Here is a 19,986-nt window from a genome sequence, read left to right as displayed (position 1 = left end):
AAGGCAGCTCAGCCACCTCAATCACATGCTTTTTTTCCAAACAGAAGCTAGTTGGTGAATTTCCCAGTATGTCTCTTCAGTTTTCTGGCACCGTGCAACCCGTCACCGTCACGTCGATGGAGGGGAACTTTTGGCACAATGCATGCGTCTGTCGTCTAAGCAGTCCACCCAAGGGCCCACCCAGACCCCCTCTGAGGCCACTGCAGAGCCCAGGGGACCGCCTTGGACTCTGGGCAAGTGTTGAATGTATGAGCTTGTTCAAGCAAGAAAAGACCCTCTCAGTGTTTCAGCTACAAGAGTAAGTCTCTGATCCTTGTCCTCTGTGAGCCGCTTCTCCCCCATGGACGGGCCTCCTTTGTCATTCATGTTGAGTTCAGAAAGCTTTGAAGGCTCTCAGTGGTGTGGAGGTTGGGTGGTGTATCCAGCTTCTCCATGAAAGAGCCCAAATAGCTGTTGGGACGGGGTGGGGGCTGGCAACCTGCCCTTGTAGCTTTAACCATCTGATTAAGTGTGGCTGACATCAGTGCCAGCTGATTAGCTTTTAAGCACTCCTCTCCCTGCCCACCTCCCTCCCCACCCCACCTCCATTCATAGCTGAGGTGTGACTGTGTGATTTCTTGCTGGTAGTGAGGGGGAGAGAGGAAAACCGTGATTTGTGTCCATGGAAATCACTGAGTCTTTGAGGATGGACTCCGGCAGCCCAGGAGAGGAAAGCCTGGAAAGGAAATCTCTCTAGACTGGATCACATAGGTACTCACAGAGGCCAAGAGAATGCGTGGGGAAGAGCAAGCCAGTTTAAGAGACATCAGGACTGAATTCATTTCCTTCATTCAGACCTGCTCTTTGCTCAGATTCACAGACAAGGACAATAGCAGGCCGGCACCCCAGCCCGCTTTCAAAGATGTGCTCCCAGATGGAGAAGATGCAGGAAACCAGGAGACCAGCGTTCGAGCTCAGGCTGTGCCAACATGCTCCTTTCTGACTTGGAGCAAATGCCAATTCTCTAAGTCCCGGTTTCCTCCTTTGTACAGCGAGGATGGCGCTCTCTGCCCACTCAAATTCAGAGAAACCAAAAGCGAGGCCGAGGATGGGAGGGTTATATGTACGATCACTTTTGAAGATGTTTAAGGCTGTTTTACAGCTGCAGTGCTCAATTTATTTTATTTGCAATGAGAGCCATTTTCTCTTCAAATGTAATGGGGATAATAGCATCTTTGTTGCTGTGGTCATAACAGATTCTCCTTATGCCTTGCCAGAGGGCATTAAGACGTTTAGTTTTGTTTTTCTGAGTAGCAGGTATTGCTGCTCTCCTTTTAAGGATGAGAAAACCTAGGCCAAGATAGGTTCCATAGTGGCTAAGGGGCAAAGTCGGTATCTGATCCCAGGGCCATCTGACCCTTTTACCCATACCCCAACGAGATGAAGGAAAGGGCTCCCTTTGCTCTGTGTCGCTCCTGCAGCTGGCTGTGAAGCCTGGCCTGACTGCTTCTGTGTCAGCTACCATGAATAAAGCGAGGATCTGCTCTAAAAGACCCCTGGAGACCCCTTGGGGCAGAAACCCTGGGGATGAAGGAGAGTGCTGGATGTGTGCAAAGAGTCACAGAGAACCAGGTCTTCTTTCCATGGACGGGGCTGCAGAGAAATGCAGGGAAACCGGCTTCCACCAAGGCATACCCCAAAGGCCTCCTAGAGGAGGGGGATCTGGTCCAGCACCCTCTCTTTACAGATGGGCAAACCGCGACCTGTGGTGCCAAGGAGAAAGCTCTGGGTTGGGACGGTCAGGAAGCCCCTGTGGCCTTGTGGAAATGTCTGTTCTCATCTCTGGGACTCGATTTTACCATCTGTTCAACGGAATCGTTTCTTCACATAAAACCTCAAGAGGAATGACACACATAATTGGTCAAAATCAGAACCACGTGGATGTAATTGGGAGTCTGGACCAGAAGCTGAGAACTGCACCCCAATTTTCCCCCCTACCTGAGTGAACTTTGATGATCATAATGATCATGACAGTCATCATGGAGAGGATGGAGAGGATGGTGGTGAGGATGGTGATGGAGAAGATGGTAATAACGGTGGCTACGGGTGATCAGTACTTCTGATATGCCAGGCCCTGTAGCAAATGCTCTTACATGGGTCATTTTATTTACTCCTCTCAACACTCCTGGCAGGTAGGTGATATTATGACACCTATTTTACAGATGAAGAAACCAATGCTCAGAGTTTAGTCATTTACCAAAAGCAACACAGCCAGTAAGGTGTGGGTCTGGGGTTCGAACATAATTTGAAAAGCACTAGACAAGGTGGTTTCTAATATCTCTTCCAGATATGACCTTTTATGGATAGGAGATTCTAAGCGACAATTTTTGGGGAATTATGGTTGAAAATGTTGAGTCTTGGGGGAAGACATAATTTCTGCTTTTCCCTACTATTCCTCTGCTCTCTAGGGGGACTATGTTTATGCCACGTGCACACCTGCCACCTTTTATGTCAACGCCAAGGGGTATTTAGGTCCCACATAGAAGAAGCAAAAGTCCTGAGTCATTACAATCCATGCCATTCCACTTCATCCAATTCCACCGCAGTCATCCCACCCACTCCATCCTATTCTACCTCACCCCATCTCATCCCATTTCCTTCCACCTCATTTCATCCCATTCTATCCCATTCCATCCTACCCAATCCCATTCTATTCCCCATCCCAACCAATCCCTTTCTTTTTTTTTATTCATTTTTTAAAAATACTACATTCAAAAAATATGAGGTCCCACTCAACCCCACCACCCCGACCCCACCATTCCCCACACAGCAACACTCTCCCCCATCATCACGACACATCCATCGCACCTGGTAAGTACATCACCGGGCATCGCCGCACCACATGTTCAATGGTCCACACCATAGCCCACACTCTCCCACGTTCCACACAGTGGGCCCTGGGGGGATCCACAATGTCCTGCAACTGTCCACGAAGCACCACCAAGGACAACCCCAAGTCCTGAAAACGCCTCCACATGTCATCTCTTCCTCCCATCCCCAGCACCCAGCAGCCACCATGGCCACTTTTCCCACACCAATGCCACATTTTCTCTGTGGACCTTGGATTGGTTGTGTCATTGCACATCCATGTCAAGGGGGGGCCTAGATTCCACATGGATACTGGATGCAATCCTCCTGCTTTCAGTTGTCGGCACTGTAGGCTCCATGGTGTGGTGGCTGGTACTCTTCAACTCCATGTCAGCTGAGTGGGGCAAGTCCAATAAATCAGAGTATAGGAGTAGAAGTCTGTTGAGGTTCAGGGCCTGGCTATCATATTGTCAGTCCAGAGATTCAAATCCCCTAGATATATCCTAAACCCCAGCACCAACTACAATTCCAGTAAAATAGCATGAAAGTCTTGTGAAAAGAGATCCCATCTGAGTCCAGTTCCATCACGCAGAAACACCAGCTCCAAAGAAGGGCCAACTGACATGGCACTGAACCCCATCTGCCACGACCATAGAACCTGTGGGTTTCTTTAGCCCTCAAAAGAACCAGTACCTCGGGTTGTATCTACTTTATCTGTCTCTGAGACTCTGCTCAGGTGTGCATAAGGCAATCCTTCTGACAACCTCCAGACTCTTTTTTAGAGACTCATAGCCATATCAACTCATTTCTCCTTTCCATTTCCCCCTTACTTTAGGTCAAACAGCATTTTAAACTCCTGTTATTATATGTAGAGAGGGATATTCTGCTGGTCCACATTGAACCTTTAATTCAAGGTCATCTTCCAGTTGTATCATCAACTGGTATTTGGTAGTGATCCCACGGCACCAGGGAGGCTTATCCCCAGGTGTCATGTCCCACGCTGGGGGAAATGTATTTCATCTACATGCTGAGTTTGACTTTGAGACTGGCCATATTTAAGCAACACGAAGGCTGTCAGGAGTAAAGTCCCAGGCACAGTGCTGCTCTAGGCCTCGTTCCTATTTCAGGTGTATAGGCTCACAAGCATAGTCATTAACATCAGGGGCTCACTGTTGGACCCTCATTTTGTCCTGGTCCCTACAGTTGCACCTGCGGGACTACCGCCGCTGCCCTAGGGACCATGACAGAGCACCCCCGGCCAGGAACCCAGTACCCCCCCAGCTGTTGTTTTTAATTGTTTCCACTATGAATATATCCAAACATTACCATGCACCCTGGACATATGCCCTGTGTAACTCCCTGTCAACCATATATCGCCTGTCAATAACATCCCATACCAGTATTCCTCCGCTGCCATTTTTGAACCACTCTGTGATCCAAAACTTCCCGAAAAGTGAAGCCCAATATAATGACAGGTTCCCTTACTAGTAAAATGGAATATAGCGATGAGTTTAAAGGTTAGATCTAGAATACGTACTGATTTGGAAAAATTCTACATCCTTTTTCTTTTCTTTTTTCCTAATTATTGAGCTTCTCTTCACAAAAGCCTTAGATCACAGTAATTCATACATACAATATACAGTACTCCCACACATCCACCATAAAACCTTTTCCCTTCTACAGCGATATTCTTATAACTTATTCATATCATATTTACTTAAACTGATGTACAGACTCTGAGACAATAACTTTTCAAACAAGGTGACATCTGTGCTTACATTGTGGTCCATACTTTAGGATATACAGTTTTCTAAATTTTTAGTTATCCTATGTTTTACATTATGGTTTACATTATTAGTCTGTTGTCCCCTATATGTTTTTGGTGTAATATTACATGTTTTATATCCATCCTTGTGTACTCTCGTGAAACTCCTCTCTTGCCCCCACATTTACCTTGGTTCCATCCATTCAACATCCATTTTCCCCTCCCCTTGGGGCCCACAGTGACAGCCAATCTCCATTTCCCGAGGAGCCACGTCCAGAGATACTTGCAACAGTGTTCAGGGCCTGACTTGCTCAACTGCCCTAATGCCCTTGGAGCCACCCTTTCTCTCGAGAGATACAGTTCCCTCTATTTGATGGCATTAGTCCTCCCCAGGATGTGGGTCCACCCCCACTCTCACTACTTGGGTCTCTACCCAATGGTACAACTCACCCTGGCAAAATGAGCATTCAGACGTTCCCCAGGAGTCAGTCCTGCGTCACACCATCCCCTCCGAGCATCCTAAACAGGTAACCCTCTTAATTATATTTTGATACGATTTTCTCAGCATTTTACTCTCAACCAACACCTGACCTTCTCCTAAGTTCGTATTTTGCCCCTCCCTCCCCCCAATCTTCCGGGCAACATTACCCATCCGCCCATCCCCAGTCCAAGTCAATCCTGCAAAGCCCCACCCGAAGGCAACCCCTTGCCCCCATTTTATCCCTTCCTTGCGCTCACACTCACTGCCAGCTCATCATAGATTCCACCCCTGCAGACGTAGGCTCACATCCTTCCTCCAACCCCCGATTTCCTGTAAGCCTATCCTCCAGTCTCTAGCTCTCTGAGGCAGCCTGCTCATTTCACACCATTGAGGTCATGTAGTATTTACCCTTCAATGCCTGGGTTGCTTCACTCAACATAAGTTTCTCAAGATTCATCCATGTTATCACGTGTGTTTGTAGTGTATTTGTTCTTAAAGCCGAGGAGTATTCCATTGTATGTATATACCACATTTTATTGATCCACTCATCTGTTGATGGGCATTTGGGTTGATTCCAACCTTTGGCGATAGTGAACAATGCTGCCATGAACATTGGTGTACATATATCGGTTTGTGTCCTTGTTTTCAGTTCTTCTTGGTATTTACCTAGCAGTGGTATTGCTGGGTCACATGGCAAATCGATGGTTAGTGTTTTGAGAAACCGCCAAACTGTCCTCCAGAGTGGTTGGATCCCCCCGCATTCCCACCAGCAGTGAATGAGTGTTCCCATTTCTTCACATCCTCTCCAGCATCCGTACTCCTCTGTTTTTTTCATAGCTGCCAATCTTATGGGAGTAAGATGGTATCTCATTGTAGTTTTGATTTGCATTTCCCTGATAGCTAGAGATTTGGAGCATTTTTTCATGTGCTTTTTAGCCATTTGTATTTCTTCTTTGGAGAAGTGTCTGTTTAAGTCTTTTTCCCATTTTTTAAATGGGTTGTTTATCTTTTTATTTTCAAGATATAGGAGTTCTTGGAAACGGACTTTGGCCCAGTGGTTAGGGCGTCCGTCTACCATATGGGAGGACCGCGGTTCAAACCCTGGGCCTCCTTGACCCGTGTGGAGCTGGCCATGCGCAGCTCTAATGCGTGCAAGGAGTGCCGCGCCACGCGAGGATGTCCCCCGCGTGGGGAAGCCCCACGCGCAAGGAGTGCGCCCGTGAGGAGAGCTGCCCAGCGCGAAAAGAAAAGTGCAGCCTGCCCAGGAATGGCGCCGCCCACGCTTCTCGTGCCGCTGACGACAACAGAAGCGGACAAAGAAACAAGACGCAGCAAATAGACACCAAGAACAGACAACCAGGGGAGGGGGGGGAATTAATAAAATAAATTAATTTTAAAAAAAGATATAGGAGTTCTTTATATATGCAAGTTATAAGTCTCTTATCAGATATATGGTTGCCAAATATTTTCTCCCATTGTGTGGGCTCCCTTTTTACTTTCTTGACAAACTCCTTTGAGGTGCAGAAGGCTTTAATTTTGAGGAAGTCCCATTTATCTATTTGGTCTTTTGCTGCTCGTGCTTTTGGTGTAATGTTCATGAAGCCATTTCCTATTACAAGGTCTTTTAGATGTTTCCCAACACTGCTTTCCAAGGTCTCCATGGTCTTGGCTCCCACATCTAGGTCTTTGATCCATCTTGAGTTGATTTTTGTATAAGGTGTGAGACGGTAATCCTCTTTCATTCTTCCACACATGGATATCCAGGTGTCCAGGCACCATTTGTTGAATAAGCCACTCTCTCCCAGCTGAGAGGATTTGCCAACCAATCCCTTTCTATCCCACCCCATCCCACCCTATCCCATTCCATTCTATCCCACCTTATTCCAACTTATCACATTGTATTCCATCCCAACCCCATCCCATTCCATCCCACCGTATCCCATTCCATTCCATCCAATCCCATTCCACACTGGCCCATTCCATAATCATGTATTGAGTGCCCACTCTCCTGGGCAGATGCACAGATGCCTAACTCACCATCTCTCTTTCCAGTCTCCATGGTCAAGGTTCTTGCCAGGCAGATATGGCCCCATGCATGCTGTAGTGGGCTGGCACCAGACCAAGCCCCGGGCCCCACCATTCCCTGTACCCTGGGCCTATTGGAGTCCAGCCAGCATCTCTCCAGAGCCTAATGAGCTCCCCAGGCCCACAAGAGCAACACCTCGTATGTGTGTGGGCATGAGGCCAAGGTGCCGCCCAGAGCACCCCTTCATGGGGCTCCGGCCCATGGAGTAGGCAGCTGGTGGATGTGGGACTGGGTGAAGCTCTGGAGGAGGAGACTGAACGATCCTCAGAGCAGCCATTGTCAGTCCCCTGACTTGGCAGGGACTACACAGAGAGCTTCAATGCCCCGGGCCCACCTTACTCCCTTCACGGACACTGTGCCCACAACCGTGGCTCTGAGCCATCTCCTGGGAGTGGGGGAAGAATGCCAGGGTCGGCCAAGCACACGTGGGACTTGTGGCACAGACAGAGAAAGAGAGACAGAAAAGATGGAAAAGGAAAGACGCTCTCTCCATTTCTCACATACAATACCGTGGTTTCATTCACAATACCAGGAGTTTCTAAAAGAATGGCAATGACGGCCACCACATTGGAAGCCTTATCACGCGCAAAGTGTCTTACTTAATCCTCAGAACTATCCTGTGATGGAGGCAGTATTACATTCCCCATTTTCCAGATGAGGAAACTGAGGCTCCGAGTGGGAAATTCACTAGACCAAACTGACAGAGTGTGATAGAGCGGTGATTCAAGGCCAGATCCATCTGATATATTAACTCCTAGCTCTAATTCATCTCAGCGCTCCAAATCCATAATCTTGTTTAAACTTCACAACTGCAATTCATTCATTCATCCATCCATGCCCTCATAGAGTCATTTAACAAACACTCACTAAGTAACCCCCGGTGCCTGCCCTGTGTCAAGCAGTATGGAAGGAGATTTAAATATAGCTGTCCCGTTCTGGAGGGAGGAGGTGAATGGGAAGTGAGCTCGCTCCTTTGCACCAATGCCTGTCTGAAGCTGTGGAAATGGGAGCAAATGGTGCCCTGAGGTTTAGCCTTCACCCCTGCCTGGACCGTGTCTGGTTTGCCACTTGTCATAAGATAACCACATGCAACCTGGGCAAGAAGTTGGGTGTCCTGTGTCCAAAACCCAAAGGGGCCATATTAAAGTCTGTTGGTCCCACACCTACCACTTAATGTTCTTCATAATCTTTCATGGCAGTGTAATGGATATATACAAAAGTCTATTGAATATAAGACTATAGCTTGATGATCTTTCTCAAACTGGACATTCCAAAAACCAGATCAGCTCCAGGGGTAACCCTGTTTTGCCTTCTACCACTGGAGATTAGTTTTCCCTGCTCAAGAAGACATTAGATTGGAATTGGAAATACACAATTGTTGCATGTGGCACTTTTCACTCAGCATTATGTTTGTGGAAAGTATCCACGTTATGTGTAGTGGTAGTTCATTTCTTTTTTATTGTTGCATAGTATTCCATTTGATGACAATACCACAATTGATCCATTCTGCTGCCAATGGGCATTTGAGTTTCTTCCAGTTTTAGGCAATTTTGTATATTACAACTGTGAACGTTCTATTACATAGATTTTTGGTGCATATGTATGCCCATTTCTGTTGGGTATATTCCAAACTCAGTGCTGGTTTTGGGGTATGGAATATTCATTTTTGGTAGATATTGTCAAAGATACACTACAATCTTCCAGTTTCAATGAAATAAAATTTATCCAGCTGCATTCCAGTGATGCAAAACCAATAGACCAGCAGAATTTAAGGCTGTTTATGTAAATTCTAATAATTTTTTTAGTATTATTGCTGCTCCATGGTACTTATCCTCCAAGGACTTGGGGGAAAGACACATACTAAGTGGCAAAAGAATGTTTTGGATAAAAATCCAAACCAAATGAACATCTAAATAGGCCAAGCACTGCTGGGTGCGGGGAATGGGAGGAAGAGATGAGATGGGGAGGCGTTTTCGGTACTTGGAGTTGTCCTGGGTGGTGCTTCACGGACAACTACGGGACATTGTAGATCCCCCCAGGGCCCACTGGATGGAACGTGGGAGAGTGTGGGCTATGATGTGGACCATTGACTATGGGGTGCAGCGATGCCCAGAGATGTACTTACCAGGTGCAATGGATGTGTCATGATGACGGGAGAGAGTGTTGCTGTGGGGGGAGTGGGGGGTGGGGGCGGTGGGGTTGAATGGGACCTCATGTTTTTTAATGTAATATATTTTTAAAAAATGAATAAAATAAAATAAAATAAAATAAAATAAAATGGCCGTATCATGAAAAATAAAATAGACCAAGCAGGCATGATTCCAATATGAATATCCATTTTCCAAGGGTCAGCTGGTCACACGTCATCCGCGTTCTTGGATCATTAGTGGACACCTCATGACATACTTGAATGGGCATTGCTTATCGCAGCCATCTCTTTCACTAAGCATGAAGTGAATCTGGTGACTGGGCTCGCCCAAGATGAGGTTTTAAGATGGTGGCCCACTTACGGGGTTAGGAGGCAAGTGGAAAGGATTTGAGGCAGAAGAGGGATGGGAAGCATCACAGGACCTGCCAGGAAGGGCCTCCCATGGGAGCCAGCCTTAGGCAAATAGGCTTTAAAAAGTTCTTTCTTTTTTTCTTGCCTCCCCCCCTCCCCTTCCCCGTCCCCTGCCCTCGCCCTGCTGTTGTTGCTGTCTGTGTCCATTCGCTGTGTGATCTTCTATATCTACTTCTCTTCATGTCTGCTCTTCTCGTCTTTCTCTTCTAGGATTCACCAGGATTTGATCCTGGGAACCTCTGATGTGAAGAGAGTTTCCCTGTCAATTGTGCTACCTAGGTTCCTGGTCTCTGCTGTGCTTCACCTTGACTCTCCTCTTCTTCTCTCTTTTGTTACATCATCGTCTTGCTGTGTGACTCACATACGCGGGCACTGGTTCACCACGCGGGCACTTGGCTTTCTCTGTGGGCACTCAGTGCGTAACACGGGCACTGGCTTATTGTATGGGCACTCGGCTTTCTCAATGGGCACTTGGGGTGCTGTGCGGGCACTGTCTCACCACGTGGGTACTCTCTATGAGCAGGCACGTTTTCTCTTCCTCTTTGTTACCAGGGGGCCCCAGGGATTGAACCTGAGTCCTCACATATGATAGGCAGAGGCCTTATCACTTGAGCCATATCCGCTTCCTGGCAACGAAGTTTTGAGCTGGAGGCAGTGCACCCCCCATAGCCCAACCTGACCTCCTGCTGGATGAGGAAGAGCTGGAAGAAAGGGCATAAAAATCGAGTTGCCCAATTCTATGATGGTCTATTATTAGATCTCCAAGAGCTCTGAATCCATGCCCTTTTCTGCAAGGCCCTGAAGACAGAAATTGCTCTTACGTTGCCAAATTGCTTCTTCCCTTTTTTTGCCATCATGTGTTTGCTTATGCTGTTCCTTTTATTAGGAACGCCTAATTCCCTAAAGACACAGAAACACACACACACAACCATCAGCACCCACGTTTCTTAGCTCACAAATTTCTGATGATTCTACTATTACAACTTAGCCCTCTTGCTTTTTGTCTTTTTTAAAGAAATGCGAAGGAATTCTCATTTTATAGCTGGGGGAAAGTCATTTCCAATGTTGCTCAGGAAGATGACAACAAAACAGCAAAAACAACAATCAAAACTGACCTTTATCAAACCTTTACCACGTGTCAAGTGCTAAGCGCAGCACTCTAACGTATAGCATCTTTAATCCTTATGATGATCTTCCATGTCAGCTCCGATGTTTTGCCCATTCTGCAGTTAAGGGAACTGAGACTCAGAGCAGTGAAATGATTGGCCCACAGCTAATGTTTCAATATGACTAAGAATGAGAGTTATGCAGTTCTTAGACCGAACTGGACTTGTTGTGACCAGAAGACCTATGAAACTAGGACTTCAACCTGAGAAGCAAAATAATAGAGAATTCTGTATCAAAGAGCAATGGAAGAAAGAAAGAAAGGTACTCTCTGTTGCCTCGTTCTAAATGCACCACACAACCGTGTGTAATCATTTTTGTGCCATGAATCCTCTGACTCCTTCTCCACTGCCCTTCTTTTAATAACATTCTCCTCTTTCCCTCTTGGATGGCATCTCCTCCCTCTTTTTATTTTACTACTGTCTTCTCCCTGTGTGGAGGAGGCCTGTAATATGAGAATGACAATTCCTTCAGTACAGCTGGAACCACATCCGTGGGCGAGATGATATCATATTGATCTTCCCACGATAGACTCTGTTCCTTGTTGCCAAATGGGAGGGAGATTAATGCAGGACCCTGGCTCCTGGACAAACAGCATCTGTGATGAGGCTTCTGTGACAGGAAGGAGAACGTGCTTTATTAGCCTCATGACAAGACAGTGTTTTACCATGATTTTTGATCAGAGGCGGGGGCATGTTAGCATCAAAATATGTTTGGGAGGCGGAGGTCATGGTGCAGAAGTAGCAATTGAAAAATAAAGTCAGTGGTGGTTGCTGGTGGGCTGGGAGTTGGTGTTCACCTCAGTTTTCCAAAGGTACAGGGAAAATGCAATGAGACTGGTGTTCTGAGGCTGACTCTGGGGCAGCATTGGTGATACATTTTCCTTCCCACATGCCAAGTTTATGCATCTATTTAAGTTCCGAATCCTCTGCCAGAGAGCCATTGCTAATGCAGAGTCTGGGGAACTCAAACCTTCCCTGAGACCATTGTTTCTCACAAGACCACTTGCAGCAGAATCTCCTGGGCTGGTTTGTAAAATGCAGATTCCTGGGCCCCAACCCAGATCCCCTGAATTAGATTTTCTGGGGGTGGGACAAGGAGTCTGCATTTTTATCAAGTATCCCAGGTAACACATACACCCACTGCCATTTGAGAATTGCTTTAGGGAATTCTGGGCATGGAGAAAACTATGTCCCAAAGTAGGCCCATGATCATACTATTATACCAATAAAGTTGCCTTGAACTGTGGGATAGGTAATTATGTAATATTTTTGCAGCACTTTTACAGGTGCAGTGACAGGAATGCGGTCACCCCTCGGGCTGAAGTGTGGCCCGGTGGGGGAACGGCCGCGGTAGACCTAATTCCCCTGCCCCCATAATAGGGTGGTTGGTCGGGCCCACCGCCACCCCTGAAGGAAGCTCGGCATGGGCGCAGAGTGCCCTCGGGTCTCCCCTTCTCGGCAGCCATGCTTCCACGGCCGCCCCTCCTCCCAGATGGCGCCACACGATGCCTTGTGGGGCAGCACCCTTCTTCTTCTTTCTCCCTGCGCAGGCGCAGGGCGGAAAATTCCAGTCTGCCCTTTTCCCCTCCCCCGACAGCAGCAACAGCCAGGCATGAGCGGAAAAATCCAGTCTGCCCTTTTCCCCTCCCCCGACAGCAGCAACAGCCAGGCGTGGGCGGAAAAATCCAGTCTGCCCTCCACCCCAGCAACAGCAGTCACCAATCCCTAAACCCTGCCCCTTCCCCCAGCAACAGTGACAGCCAATCCCTAACCACCACCCCTCCCCCATCCAGTACCGCCCACTGACCTTTCGCCGGCAACCAATCAGAACAGGGCGTAGCTTCGACCAATCAGCCTTCCCCAGCCCCTATAAAACTGTTGCCTCTCTCTCAATAAAGTTGACTTGCGTGTTTACCTTGTCTCCGCGGTAGTTCTTCTGCCGTGCGCCCTCCAGTCCTGAGAGCCCCCGACAAGGGCCTGGCCTCCCTTGACCCCAGTTCGTCGCCTGCTTCTCCGGGCGACCCCTTCGTCGCCGGCTTCGCCGGGCGACCCCGTCAGCCGAACCGCGCAACCCCTGTGAGACCGACCCCTCGTCTGCTGCCGGACCGACCGCTCCTCCCAAGTGGGACCGACCCCTCGTCCTGAGCTGGACCGACCCCTCGTCCGCAGCCAGACCCCACCTCTACTGACCGAGCAAGCCGTCGCACAGGAACAGCCATTGCTCTATTTAATCCTGCAATAAATAATCCCATGGGTGAGAACTGACCCTTCCTTCACATTTTCTAAATCAGGAAACGGAGGCTCAGAGCGGTAAAAGACCACGCCAAAGCCATCATATCTGGTAAGCAAACCAACCAATGTGTGCTCCTTAAAATTCCTTCTAAGGCATCTTGCTGTCTAGACCCTTTCCCCTAGCTTAGGGGTTCTCAAGGAGGGGGTAATTTTGCTTCTGAGATGACGTCTGCAAAGTCTGGAGACATTTTGGTTTGTCACAATTGAGGTGGAGGGGTGCGACTGGCTCCCAGTGGTCCAAGTCCAGAGATGCCGCTCCACATCCTACAGTGAGCAGAACAGCCTTCTCCCCTCCAACAGCAAGCAAGGATCTAGCACAAATGTCAACAGAACTGACACTGAGTCACCCTGTGCTAGGTGCACTCTGCTCCATTCCACCTAGATTTTTCTTTTAAAGATTTATTTTACTTATTCTCCCCACTCCCTTGCTGTTTGCACTTGGTATATCTGTTTGTTTTCCTTGTTTCTTTAGGAGGCACTGGGAGGCGAACCAGGGACCTCTCATGTGGAAGGGACGTTTCCAATCGATTGAGCCACCTCTGTTCCCTGCTTTGTTGTATCTCTCATTATGTTTTCCTCCCTGTATCTCTTGTTGTCATCTTCTTGCATCAGCTCACTGCACCTGTCCATCATGTCAGCTCATTGTCTTCTTTCGGAGGTACCGGGACCTGATCTAGGGACCTCCCATGTGGTAGGTAGGAGCTCAGTCTCTTGCGCCACACCTACTTCCCAACCCATCTAGAACTTAATCTAATTTTAACTGGTGATCCTGGGGAGATTCTAGCACCAAGGTGTTATAGGATCAGATTAAGGCACTGGATACCTCTGGCTGCTGAAGGGAGAGTGGGCTGTAGTGCAGAAAGAGAGAAAGCAGGGAGACCCATTTAGGAACCATATTTAATGGTGGTGTGACCTTGGCCATCCCTCCTCACAGAGCCTCAGGTTGCTCTTACGTAAAACAGGGCAGTGAGTTTAGGCTACACAAGACAGCTGCCATTGCTAACATTTTTTCCTAGGATCTAATTTTATCTCATTTTCTGTCAACGCCACGTGAACTCCTTTGAAAGGGGAGACGAGATCAGAGAGGAGGGCTCTTGTGAAAGGCCGAGTCATTGTGCAGTTTGGCCAATCCGTCTTCCTGCCTCATCAGCCAGATTTGCTCCATGTTCAAAGCAACTCCCAAGGCAGAGAAAGCTTTGGAAGGAAATAGGATTAGAACTGAATTGATGGCCTGGGCACTATGCCACAGACTTTAAATTGCCTGGAAAATCCAGGCTATTGTTCTAGACAGAAGCAACATGGCTTTGTGTGGCTACTACTGTGGGTATTAATTCAGTTTCTTCCCTGCTGGACCCTCCATGAGTAGAAGCCTCTCTTTGATGCCAGTGGACCAGATGCAAGCCTGTCCTGCCAATGACCTTAAAACACATCCTGGCTAGGTCGGCCTTGGATGCAGCAGAGCCTCCAAACTCTAACTGCTGCCTCTTAGTCTCTCTAGGCTACCATCTACCCTGCAGCCCTGATGTCTCCTCTCAGCTGCCTTAAAATCTCTCCAAGGACTCTCCATCATCTATGCCAGCAACCCCCAATTCCACTATTCCATGGGCAATTGAGAGGTGGGCCACAAAATTAAGTTCAAAGAGGCTTTCTCCTCTTCTTGGACAACAGCAATGCCCACCTTCAGGAAAAGGCTCTGACAAGTCCTGCAGCAAAAAGAAAATGAGCTCCAGAGTACTATATATTGCATGATTCCATTTATATAAAATATAAATATAAATCAATATATAAAGATGAAATTAGATTAGTGGTTCTGTAGGGCTGGGGAGGAATAATAAGGGACATGGGTTCTTTCATTTTAGAGTAATGAAAATGTTCTAAAGTTTTGGAGATGGTTAGTATACAACATTGTGATTATACTAAAAGACATTGATTATACACTTTGGATTGATCATATGGTATATGAATATATCTCAATAAAGCAGCAATAAAATTGCTTAATAAACAAATAAATAATTACGCAGGAATAGCCAGAAATACCTGCTCTGTACAGCAGGGGAAACAGTGCAATTCAGTGGTAATGAATTTTCTGTTTGCCTTTTTTTATGATTAATATTATTACGGAGATAATGAAAATGCTCTAATAATGACTGAAGTAATGATTGCACAACTATGTGATTATACCAAATATGATTGATTGTACACTTTAGATGAATTGGATGTTTTATTAATATGTATCAATAAAATAGATTTGTTAAAAAAAAAGAAAATGTGTTCAACTTGGTTTAAACCATACTGCCCAAGTCATTTGCATATGTGTTCCCTTCTCTTTTCCCCTTTCCCCACATCTCAATCATTTCCATCTTGTAAAACAGGGTTCCAAAGAATTTCTGTTTGGGGAACACTGACCTATCAATGGAAATACTAAATATTTTTCCTGGTATTCAAGCCTCTCTATGGAAATTCCTACCTTCCAACACTCCCCTTCAGACATCTCAAACTCCAGGGCATTTTCCAAACCCTACGCTTTGGTAGGCCAGGCAATAAATCCCAGTGGTTTCAACTGAACCTGGAGTTACACTTCTGCCACTTCTTAGTCATGTAAGCTTAGGAGTTCACCTCCATGACCACAGTCTGCTCATCTGTGAAATGGGCATAAGAGCAGCCCTGCTTAGGAGCGTTGAGAATTCAATGAGCAGATGCAAATAAAGAGCCTAGCACATAGTGAACACTCAATCAATGTTATCTTTTCATTTAATTACAGGACTATGACTTTGCACACATTATTTTCTCTATTAGCAATGCCTTCACTTTCTTTGGCCATCCAGTAAACCTCTGCTCATCTTAAATATCTCAGCCCTGACATCATCTGTCAGTAGAGTCTTTGCCACCTCCCTTCGGAAGAGAGAGGTACTCGATCTCCTGTACTCCTGCAGTATTTTGGCTTCATTCAATCATAGGTTTATTTCTTCTTCCTTTATTCACTCAATTTTTCTTGAGCCCCTTCTCTGTGCCTGCACTGGGGACACAGTGGAAATAGGACTGTCTTGTTCTGCATCCTCCTGCTTCTGGCAGTTTGGAGGGGAGACAGACAAGAAACACTAACGTAGCTAAATAACTGCAACCAGGATGAGAGCTATGGGGACCCTTACCAGGAACCCTGGTTTCTATTTTGGTTCTGAGTATGCTGTGATTTAGTGACTTGTTTTCAGATATATCTCCCCAGGCAGACTGGAAGTCCCTTCAGGGAGTCAGAGTGATGCCAGGAGCCTAAAAGTTGCACGTGAAATATTTGTTAATTAGGAGAAGGGCCTGGGAGCAGTAAAGGTTGGGAATGACCCCTGACCCTCTGGTCCCTTTAAATAGACATGTACCAACTAGCTACTGAGAGGTCAAGGCCAGCCACCACCACTTGCCACCAACTGCAAACCCAAGCCCTTAAAGAGAAGAAGACAGACTGCCCTGGTTGATTCTATTTGAAGAACTCAGAGTTCCCAGTGCCCTGGGAGGCTTTCTAAGCTCCATTATTACTGCTTAAAGAAAAATAATAAACCAGGTTAGCACTAAAGAAGATAAATAGGAATAGAAGCAGGCTAAATGGTGGACTGCACCTCTCTGAGGTGCTTTCCTTGTCAGTTCCAGCACGAAGGAGAGAGAAAAGACATGATTCTTTAAATAGCCTTTCTCATTTTGAGAAATAAATAATCTTCTCAATTAAAACACAGATCAGAATATTTAATGGCACAGAAAATGATTTTGATGCTATTTAAATAATTTCCCCCTGGAGAACATGGGTATTACTTGGCCTAATTTGGTGGAAACATTCATTTCCTTCCCAGCTCAAAATCTGCATGCAGGAGGTTCTGTTTGCACAAGGAACTCTGGGATTCCTATCCGCTTCAGAGGACTCTCCTAGTCTATTAGAAGGAAAAGGAGCCTAAGGATGGTGACTCAGGTCAGCCAGCAAGGTGCATCTGGTGGGTTAAAGAAACTTGCCCCTGTTCTACCATCCTCGCTTCATTCCAGGGTCAATTTCTGGGAGGGCCAGCCACTTGGAGGAGCTTTTAGGCATTGGGATTTCGGGGTCCTGTACACACTGTCCATGATGTCATTAAGAGCAAGGCTCAGATGGAATGGGTCAGTGATGGATGGTCTCACATGTACATTTCTCCCTTCCTGAAATATATACGGTGCAGTTTGAATTCAGAGGACTGGCGGGACATCCATACACTGGTTCTCTCTAGTTGCCTTTCTTGGAAGAGAAGATATGAAGAAAGAAGGAAATGAACATGTATTTTTACTTAGCCACGCAAAAACCTAGGCATTTGCAGCTCCTCTATGAAGATTCCACATCAGAATCATATCTCCTTTTTTTTTTTTTTTTTTGAGGTACCAGGGCTGGGATCTATCCCGGGACCTTGTCTGTGGAAAACCAGCGCTCAACCGTTAAGCCACATTGGCTCCTCAGAGTTGGTTTTTTCATTGATTTGCTGGTTGTCTTTTACCTTTTAAAGATTTATTTATTTATTTCTCCCCCCTTCCTCCGTTGCTCTCCATTTCCAGTTGTTGTGTGTTCTCCTGTGTCTGCTCGTATTCTATTTAGGTGGCTCCAGGAACTGGAAACTTCTGGATGGGAGAGAGGCGATCATTCTCTTGCACCACCTCAGGTCCCTCATCTGCTACATCTCTTAACTCTCCTCTGTTTCTTTTTGTTGTGTCATCTTGTGTGCCTGCTCTCCATGTGGGCCAGCACTCCTGGGTGGGCCTGCACTCCTGTGTGGGGCAGAACTCCTGCACAGGGCAGCACTCCTATGTAGTGCAGCACTCCTGTGCAGGACAGCACTCTGTATGGGCCAGCACACCTCTGTGGGGCAGCACTCCTGTGAGGAGCAACACTCCTGTGTGGGGCAGCACTCCTGCATGGGGCAGCACTCCTGCATGGGCAAGCACTCCTGCATGGGGCATCACTCCATATAGGCCAGCACTCCTGTGTGTGGCCACTCCTGTGTGGGCCAGCACTCTTGTGCAAGGCAGCACTCTGTGTGGACCAGCACACCTGTGTGGGCCAGCACTCCTGTGAGGAGCATCACTCCTGTGTGGGGCAGCACTCCTTCATGGGGCAGCACTCCTGCATGGGCAAGCACTCCTGCATGGGGCATCACTCCTGTGTGGGGCAGCACTCCTGTGCGTGGCCACACTCCTGTGTGGGCCAGCACTCTTGTACAGAGCAGCACTCTGTGTGGGAAACAGTCTTGTTTGGGGCAACACTGCTGTGCAGGGCCACACTCCTGTGTGGGGCAGCAATCCTGTGCAGGGCCACACTCCTGTGTGCGGCAGCAATCCTGCGCAGGGCAGCTCTCCATGTGGAACAGCCCTCCAGCCTGGGCCAGCACTCCTGTGCAGGGCGGCACTCTGTGTGGGCCAGTTCGCCACACGGGCCCAATTGCCTTTCACCAGGAGGCCCTGGGCATGAACCCTGAACCTCTTATATGGTAGATGGAAGCCCAATGACTGGATCCACATCTGCTTCACTTTGCCTTTGTTTGTTTGTTTGTTTCAGGAGGAACTGGAAACTGAACCCAGGAGTTTCCGACATGGGAAGTAGGTGCTCAATCACTTGAGTCACATTCATTCTCCTCTCTTACATTTTGATGAGGTAAAATCCATGGGTTCTAAAGCAAGTTTTGGCAGACTATAGTCTACGTGCCAAATCTTGCCCGCTACCTATTTTTTTAAATGTTTTATGTATTTTTTTTATTTTTTTCTCTTCCCCCTCCCCCCCCACTCTGCTGTTTTTGCTGTTTGTGTCCATTCACTGTATGATATTCTGTATCTATTTCTTTCTTTTTTGTCTTCTCTTCTGATTTTCTCTCATGTAGGATTTGCCGGGATTCGATCCTGGGTTCCTCTGATGAGGAGAGAGGATTCCTCTCACCAGTGCAACCTCAGTTCCTGGCCTCTGCTGCACTTAACCTTGACTTTCCCCTTTGTCTCTCTTTTGATGCATCATCATCTTGCTGCGTGACTCACTTGTGGGGGACTGGCTCACTGTGCAGGCGCTCAGCCTGCTGTGTGGGCACTCAGCTTGCCTCCTGGGCACTGGCTCACTGTGTAGACACACTTTATCTCTTTCTCTTTTATTATGAGGACCCAGGGATCAAACCCGGGTCCTTCTGTATGGTAAGAGGAAGACCTATCACTTGAGCCACGTCTGTTTCCGCCACCATCTATTTTTGTAAATAAGCTTTTATTGGAACATGGTCATGTTCTTTATTTTGTTTTTTTAAATGAGGTATGGAAATAGAACCCAGGACTTTCCACATGGGAAGCAGGTGCTCAACCACATGAGCTACCGCCACTCCACGATGCGTTATTCCTAGCTGCTTTTTCCCTACAACAACTGAGTTGAGTATCAGCAACAGAGATGGTATGGCCTGCAAACCCTAAAATATTTACTCTTGGCCCTTTAGAGGAAAAGTTTTCTTAACCATGTTGAGAAATATAAACATGTGAAATTATCATTTTAGTCAATAAAAAAGGGTCAAATATCTGCAGTTTCACACAGTTCAATCTACTGCCACATTTTAGTGTTAAACACTATAGTTTGTACAGCTCATTTCATCTATCTTTTTCATTTGCGTAGTGAACAGGATTGAGGCTCAGAGATGTTAAGCGACTGGTCTGAGGTCACACAACTGTAAAGCATCAAGCTTAGGGCAAAACTCAGGGGCCTGACTCCAAGGTAATGGCTCTTTCTGCTCCCCAGGCTTCCTCTCAGCAAGCCCTCCCAAA

At 47.0% G+C, this 19,986-nt stretch overlaps 1 pseudogene; it reads right to left on the bottom strand.

Moving 5' to 3' along the window:
• The window catches only part of LOC131277141 (seizure 6-like protein), an 80,897-nt pseudogene extending 77,995 nt beyond the window's left edge, over positions 1-2,902 (bottom strand).
• Between the last annotated feature and the right edge of the window lie 17,084 nt (positions 2,903-19,986).

Source organism: Dasypus novemcinctus, chromosome X (genome assembly GCF_030445035.2).
Source record: "Dasypus novemcinctus isolate mDasNov1 chromosome X, mDasNov1.1.hap2, whole genome shotgun sequence".
Classification (NCBI taxonomy): Eukaryota; Metazoa; Chordata; class Mammalia; order Cingulata; family Dasypodidae; genus Dasypus; species Dasypus novemcinctus.
Note: the sequence above shows the minus strand (reverse complement) of the source record. Positions and strands in the feature narration are given on the sequence as shown.